Below are 8445 nucleotides of genomic sequence, written 5' to 3' on the forward strand. Positions count from 1 at the left end.
GTTGCAGATTGGATCCAACAGAGGTCCTGGGAATCCGAACGTCACCTCTATTAATTATTTCCATGCATGTCACATCCCTTGGAAAATGCTGTCAGTAAAAGAATGAGCGTGGTTCCTCAGTTTCCTCCATGTGAAATGCAGCTACTTCAGTAGTGACATCAGCACTGGAGATGCCTGCAGCTCTGGGGCTGGCAATTCCCCGAGGGTGGGGCCCATGCCCATCCTGTTCACTGCTGGACCACAGCATCTAATACAATGCCTGGCATATAGCATAAAATTTAAATTCAATATGAATTGAGGAATATCTGAAATTAAGTGGCAGGGACCAGAGAAAGAATCTGATTTTACAGGGAAAAGGAGATTAAGAGAGTTGAAGGAGGAGTTTCTCCCTTTTATTATTGAAAGTTTCTAGTAAATTATTTGATATGACACTTTGACAGGACACCCTTAAGTTATGGGCAGTTTTGATTGCTAGAATGTTCTTCTTTAGAAGCAAGTAAACACTCCTTGATGGAATACCCGCTGGATGTTCTGCTCTGGATGAAGCCTCAGGGCTACTATATATACAGTATAAGATATATTGATATATTATATACATAATATATATTTTTGTATATAATATATATTTATATATTATATACATATAAATATATATTTATATATTATATACATATAAATATATATTTATATATTATATACATATAAATATATATTATGTATATTATATATTTATATATTATATACATATAAATATATAATGTATATAATATATATTTATATATTATATACATATAAATATATGTAATGTATATTATATATTTATATATTATGTACATTATATATTTATATATTATATACATAATATATATTTTATATATATAATATATATATATTTAGAGGCAAGTTCTTGCTCTGTCATTCAGGCTGGAGTGCAGTGGCATGATCCTAGCTTGCTGCAGCCTTGAACTCCTGGGCTCAGGTAATCCTCCCACCTCAGCCTCCTGAGCAGCTGGGACTATAGGTGCATACCACTATGCCCAGCAACTTTTTTTTTTTAGAGATGGGGTCTTGCTATGTTGCCTAGGCTGGTCTTGAACTCCTGAGCTCAAGCGATGCTCGCACCTCGGCCTCCCAAAGTGCTGGGATCACAGGTGTGAGCCACACTGCCTGACCCAGAGCTAATATTTTGGAGCATCTTCTCCGAGCTGAGCATTGTTTTAGGTGCCCTACTTGCATTATCTTATTTAATTCTCATTGTAGTCCTTTGAAGTAAATCCCCAGTTAGCAGAAAAGGAATCTAAAGTTTAGAAGGGCAAATGCTTTAACCAAAGTAAATGGCCCCACTTTCAGCTGGGGAAGCTGCTGAGAGGACATATTGCATTTAGAGGAGAATGAGAGATGCCCTTCAAACTTTCAGCCCTTCACTTTTAGGTCAATTCCACTCTTTACAGGACATTTACATTTTATTCTTAGTGCTTTTCTGAAAGTCCCAACTATTTTTAAATTTTTTATAGTTAGAATATAAATTAATGTATTATAAAAATAAAATGGAATTTTAAACAGAAAGCTGGCTTGAAGATTTTGCACTGAGCTTACTATTTGAATACTGACACAGAATTCATGTTAACACAAACAATGCACCTTAAAGTAAAACCCAGTGACAGAGGGTGCGAGTGAAAGACTATGAAGTGATGCATATAGTTGCTATATTTAAGCTATTAAGGGCTGAAGGGCATACTTTTGCCTTTAGGATTGCCTTGGAAAGAAATCAAACTCAGAAACAGACCAGCGAAGCCCACCATATTCTTGCAGACACCTTCAGGTGATGGGAAGGGCAGCCCACTCTTGCAGATCCTCCCTGGCTGACGCAGGCTTTCCTTCGCCCTCCCTAGGATGGCCTCTGGGGCCCTCTACCTTCCACTTCCCTCTGTTCTCCCCATTGCTCAAGATTTCTCACCTAAGTGGCCTTTTTTCCCCTGACATGACCAGGCTATTCCTATTCCTGGCTCAGAGCCTTTGCACTTGCTGTCACCTCTTCTTGGGACTCCTCTTCCCCAGATCTTTACATGGCTGGCTCCCTGTCTTCATTAAGGTTCCAGTTCTGGCATCACATTCTCAGGAAGCCTTGCCTGACAATCCTCACTAAAGAAGTGCCTTTCTGCCTCCCTGCTCTGGCTATCCTGGCCACTCTGTATCCCATAACAGAATATGACTCTGTTCTATTTTCTTGATAACATTTGTCATATGTCAAATGATCTTATACGTATAATTGCTTAGGTGTTCCTTGCCACCTTTCCCTTTAGACCACTCAGTGGAAGCAGGCACTTTTTCTTGTTCACCATTGTTTCGCCAGCACCTACGCTGTGCTGTGTACAAAGGATGTGCTTAGCAAGCATTTGTCAATTACATCAATGACTGAATACTTGGATGAGTGAATGAGCCAGCTAAACTGAAGGTAGTACAGTAAAAAGGAATCTGGACCGAGGAATGAAAAGACGGCACAAAAGTTCTCACCTCCTCGCTCCATCAACACAGGTGCCATTGATTTTTGCAAAAACCCCTTAACCTCTTTAAGCCTCAACTGCCTCATCAGGAAAATGGGGATAACAACACCTTCCCTTTGTGCCTCCCCAGGCTGTGAGTGAGGAATGGATGCCACTCTTAGTGGCTTCCATTGTGCTCAGTGGAAACACACATCTACAGGTAGAATGTAGAGGAACAGCCCAATTCAGCTGTCTTGTGGATTTCAGGGTTTTTTTTTTTTCCAAGCAACAACTGTTTCCTGAGCACTATTACATCCCCAGAGCTCCTAGGGACTGGGATCTGCATAAGAGGCAGGGGCCTGGCCCTTGATTTAATTGGGGAGTAATTAGTGAGCAATGCCAGCCCTTTATTAGTCATGGTCTAATAAGCTGAAATGAAGTAAGGCCAAAAAAATCCATTAACTATAGCCATATTTACACTTTCGTTGTCAGCCACACCATTGTTGGCTTAAAACAAGCTGCCTTTAATTTATTATAGTCATTATTTCTGTCTGGAAGAGAAATTCAGGAAGGAACCTGAATTTCGTAAGTATGCGTGCAATGATTACCGTTGAAGGGAGTCTATGCTTGGTTGATATTTTTCAGAACCAGTGAATCTCAGAATAGTAGAGTTTTTACTGCTTCCAAGAAAGAAACAGGTCTCACACTACACTAATAAAGAAGGCCCTAGGAACTATGTTTGCTGAGAGACTTCCCTTTTGGTCTTAACTGCTAACTCTAACACACCAGGAACCTGAATTATTTGGGAGACAGGACTTGGAAATAAGAAAGAAGAGAGTGAGGTATGAGCATGACAGGTCCAAGCCTGTCAGGCTGGGGTGAAGATGGCACACTCTGAGTGCAGTGAGGAGGCTGGCCTGCCTGGAGTGGGGTTTATGCCGAGAGGCAGCGACAGACGCTGCTGGGAGCATGTGGAGAAGGGCTTTGAATACCGGGGCAAGGAACATTGTGGTAGATTGTGTTTTTCAAAGATTGCTGCAACAATATGTTCATCCTACATTCTCTTCATAAAATGTGATCCTGCTACTCCTCCCACTGAAGGCTGGGGTCTATCTGCCTCTCTCTTGAACACAGGCGGAACTTTGCTACTGCCTTGACCAACAGAATACGGGGGAAGCAACATTGTGTGAATTACAAGGTTAGGTCATACAAATTCTATGCACTTCCTTTTTTTCTCTCTTGGGACATTTTCTCTTGGAACCCAGTCACCACGCTCTGAAGAGGCCCAAATTAGCCCACATTGAGAGATTACATGCAGAGACCAGGTATAGGTGATCTGGCAATAGTAACCTGAAGACCAGAATTAATCACGAGACATGTAAGTGAAGATAACTGCAGCTACTGCCAGCCCCCAGCAGTTGAGTACACCCGCAGTCTTTATGTCTTCCCACATGAGGCCCTAGGTATGGTGGAACAGCAATAAACCATCCCTGCTGAGTCCTGTTTAAACTTCTAGCCCTCAGCATCGGCAAGATAAGGGCTGGTTTATGCCGCTCCACAGATGGTTGTCTCATGGGGTGATTTGTTAAACAGAAAGAGAAACTGGAAGGAACACACACTTCAGTGGGAGGCATTAAGGATAGAGGCACACTCTGAGCCATGCCAGGAACCCATAGCACAGGGCACCCTGAGCTGCCGGCCTCACTGACAGTCACGACAGTCATCTTTGCTCCTCCAGTCGTGGTAATTCTCAGAAGGTTTTCATGGATAAACATGGGGCAGGTGGTGCAGAGACTGCTTACCATCTCTCTTCACAAATGAAGAAACTGAGACTCAGCGAGAGTAAGTGGCTAGCTAAAGTCCCTACAGTGCGTGAGTGGACCAAGCCAGCATCTCCCACACCCAGCAAAGCACCATCTAATTCCTCCTATTACACTGGCCTCAGTACCCTCCCTGTCTCCTGCCCTTCCCTGATAGATGAAGAAACTCTGGCCAGGGAACCTCCATGCCTTGTTCAAGGTCCCTAAAACAAGCAAACAACATCCAGCGACTGCTGGGCACCATGCCACTTGCAGGGACGTGGGTTTCTCTGGTTGACTACAGTGACCCTGGTGTCCACCATGACTATTGTGATGTCATAGCTTGTCTAGACTAACTCCTCATTATACCCATGGGCAAGCCAGAGCCTACCCATTTTTAAGGTTCATCCACCTGCCACCTCCTCAATAAAGCCTTCCCTGATGTCTCCACCACTAATAATTAATTGCCTTCTCCGTGAGCTCCAATAACACTTTGTTCATAACTCTATCATAGTATATTATATGGAAGTATCTCTACTTATATATCCAATGATTAATGCTGGCTGTCAACTGGGCCTTTAGCTGGGCTGTTGCCAAGACACCTACAATGACCTCTCCATGTAGTCTCTCCACGTTAGAGATAATTGATCAGTGTTGATGAACTAGAAATGCACCTGCAGGTCCAACAACCAACTGGAGAATCTGAGTGTGTATGAGGGGAGAGAAGCAGTGCTCATGTGTGTATCTGCGGGCCGGGAGGGAGGGAGGAGAGTTTGAGTTAAAATGAAATGACTTTTCATTTCCCTCTGCAACCCCGAGAGTCTGGGTTTTCTTCTGGAATGTTTTGCGTGACCCACCCTGGTAGCAGGCTCTCTGCCAGTACATCCTGACAGAAAGCTGACAATTAGTGCCACGGTAACCAGAAACAGAGCTGGAAAGGCTGCCCAGGGCAGGCAAACAGAGTCCGGGCAGTGCGGTCTGCACCATGCTAAGTCAGGGATGTCTGCAGGCCTGGCTAGAACCCTTGTGGCTATGGCGTATTTAGGATGATTGACAGAGGCTGGGCCGGCCTGTGTCCCAGCCAGTGATGGGCTGGGAACCAGAAGGCTGGAGCAGATCTCAGGCCGGCCAATTCCTCCAGTTTAGTGAGCTTTTTTTTTTTTTTTTTTAATTTTAGATGGAGTATCACTCTGTTGCCCAGGCTGGAGTGCAGTGGCGTGATCTCAGCTCACTGCAAGCTCCACCTCCCGGGTTTTAGTGATTCTCCTGCCTCAGCCTCCTGAAGAGCTGGGACTACAGGTGTGTGCCACTGTGCCTGGCTAATTTTTGTATTTTTAGTAGAGACAGGGTTTCACCATGTTGTTCAGGTTGGTCTCGAACTCCTGATCTCGTGATCCGCCTGCCTTGGCCTCCAAAAGTGCTGGGATTACAGGCGTGAGCCACCGCGCCCAGCAAGCCTCTACCACATGCTGTCACAGGTGTGGGCCCAGCAGTGTGCAAGTAAGACCCAGCTCCTCCACGCCAGCTTTCCCACCACTTAGAAACTTACATTGCCTCTCTTGGGCTTACTTTTCTTGTCTGTAAGAATTGGGTACCTGTGAGACATTTAGCGTGGTGGACACATGGCCACGCCATGCATTCTGGCTGAGAGCAAGTGTTCTCAGCCATCTCCCTCAGACCCTAACTCCACAGACCTCCCTTTCTCAGCAGGGTGACTAACAGACCATCAGAACAGCAGGAAATTGGAGAATCGCTACGACAGTCACCCAGCCTGGCTGGCAGCATTGAAAGAACAAACAAGTGAGCCTCCAGAATTAAGGAATTAGGGAGAAAAGCAGCCCTGACTTCAGAGGGTGATGGAAAGTTTGCAATGGATAAGAACATTGAGCTGAGAAAGGGAAGGGAATAAGCAATCTTAACTAGTCGTTTTCCTTCCTAAAGTCCTCTTCAGGCGATTTTTTCTCAGGAGGTTCAAAGAACTTGCCAGCTCCCTCCGAGGTGGCTTCTCCCCTGCCCTGTGGTGAGCACTGGCCAGATGGGGATGATGGGGACGTGTCGCTCAGGCAGAGCAGACAGGCTCCGTGGGGCGGCGGGGACAGCACCGGACAGGCCAGCGGAGTCGGGTGGCTGTGTTCGAGGCCCATCTCTGGATACGCTGCTTTCTCTGAGGCTAAGCTTTCTCATTGTGTCTGTAATGTGAGAGGTCGGCCCGTGGTCGTTCGGACCCTGCTCCCTTCCCACCTCGCTGTTCCTTTGCAACTACAGCTCCCGTCTCCCTACCCTTCAGTTCTTACTGCACATGCTCATCCCTGCTTCCATTCTGGTTTCTCCTCTCCTCCCTCATCCCAAACGGTGCCCACTTCAAGTCCCTCTTTCTCCATCTCTGACTGCAACTGGCCCTTCCTCGTCAAAAACCCTTCTTCCTCCAGTTCTCGACAAGTCCTCCCTCCTATTCTCCTGAGCAATCAGATGCCACACAGGTTACTACAGTGCAGCCCTCTCAGCTCTGACTACTCATAAGACACCCTGGGCTCTGTTTAAACCTGAAAGCTCGATTGGTCCCAAGCCAATGGAATCCAGTGTCTTTTCAAAGCCTCCTGAGGGATTTGAATGCGCTCCCAGGGGCTGAGAACTAAGGTGGTCCACACCTCTGTCCCATGTGGATTAACCTTCTCCCTTTGTAAAAACAAAGTCAAGGCCCTTCAAAAGCCTTTTTTTTTTTTTTTTTTTTTAGATAGAGTCTCAGTCTGTCGCCCAGGCTGGAGTGCAGTGGCTCCATCTTGGCTAACTGCAACCACCCGGGTTTAGTCGATTCTCCTGCCTCAGCCTCCTGAGTAGCTGGGATTACAGGCATGCGCCACTACGCCCAACTAGTTTTTTGTATTTTTAGTAGAGGCATGGTTTCACCATGTTGGCCAGGCTGGTCTTGAACTTCTGATCTCAAGTGATCCACCTGCCTCGGCCTCCCAAAGTGCTGGGATTACAGGCGTGAGCCACTGCACTGGGGCCAAAAGCCATTCTTAATGACATCTCCCGTGTTTGGTTGGCTTTTGTCTTTTTTTCTTTCCTTTATTTAAAAAGCCTTTGGCCATCAAGCCCTGGGAGTTGGTGACATTCCTCAATCAGCTCACAGCGCATTTGCATGACCAGTCCCTGCACGTCCCCTCTTTTCTTGTGCTAAAGGTGATTATCCCCAGGCCCGAATCCTATTCTTTTTTTAAACCATAGACCATCATTTTGATATGTTTACCTTTTTGTTTGAACATGTTCTTGCAAAGTGTGTTCTTCTGTGTATATATACTTTTACATATGGAAATGACACGCCCTGTGGTCCCTGCCAGTGACTTGGCTTCCTGATGCTCCCTAGGTACATCTTCCATAAAGACCATGCCCTGAGCTCACCATTCCTCTTTCTGAGAGAGCTGAGGCAGTTCTTCCATCAGGGGAGCAACCATTGTTCCAGGCTCAAAGCAAGTCAGAGAGAGACGCACACGTGTAGGATTCTAGGACCTTGACCCTCCACCGCAAACAGAGGCACTCACCTCTGCGTTCTGGGAAATGGCAGTCTGTGTGTCAGCCAGATAAAGACGTAAGTTCAGGGGCATCTGAAAAACAGCTGTCCCCACCGACCTTGTTTTGTTGGTCCCATTTTCACAACTGCTGATGTGGCTTCCCAAGTTCCTGGCCACTTGAATAAACAACGAAGAACAGCAGCCTTGACGCCCGCAGGACCCTGCGCAGGCCGCGCTGGGCAGCTGTCCGTCAGCACCCCTGTGCACACAGAGAGCAGGCAGCAGGCCAGCGCCCTGGACAGCTGGTACCGACGCCCTCCATCTGTCCGTCTGTCCCCAGGGCTGGGTGGACAGGGAAATCTCTTTACAGTGCTGACAGCGGAGCCTGGTGCTGAGACCATCTGACCTGATCTTGAAAGAACTGCATTCTCCTGCTACTCTCTGGCAGATTCCAGCTTGGGGCCTGTTTTCTGGAGCTAGCTGTCTCATGAACCCCAGCCTGCTGGCTGGGAGATCCAGCTGGGTCAGTTTTATGGCCAAGAGAGCAACCAGTTTTATGGCCAAGAGAGCAACTAGTTACTATCTCAAGCTGGAGCAAATGGATTATCTTTAGTCCTTCTGTGCAAAACTAAAACCAAAATGTTTCTGTTT

The 8445-nt window shown here is 46.3% G+C and overlaps 1 long non-coding RNA gene across 1 annotated transcript; it reads left to right on the forward strand.

Moving 5' to 3' along the window:
- The first annotated feature begins 5224 nt into the window (after positions 1-5224).
- On the forward strand, positions 5225-8445 carry LOC129058283 (uncharacterized). The gene is made up of 3 exons (XR_008523360.2): positions 5225-5427; positions 5990-6082; positions 7650-8445. It is a non-coding gene; the product is annotated as an uncharacterized LOC129058283 (long non-coding RNA).

Source organism: Pongo abelii, chromosome 2 (genome assembly GCF_028885655.2).
Source record: "Pongo abelii isolate AG06213 chromosome 2, NHGRI_mPonAbe1-v2.0_pri, whole genome shotgun sequence".
NCBI classification, from domain to species: Eukaryota; Metazoa; Chordata; class Mammalia; order Primates; family Hominidae; genus Pongo; species Pongo abelii.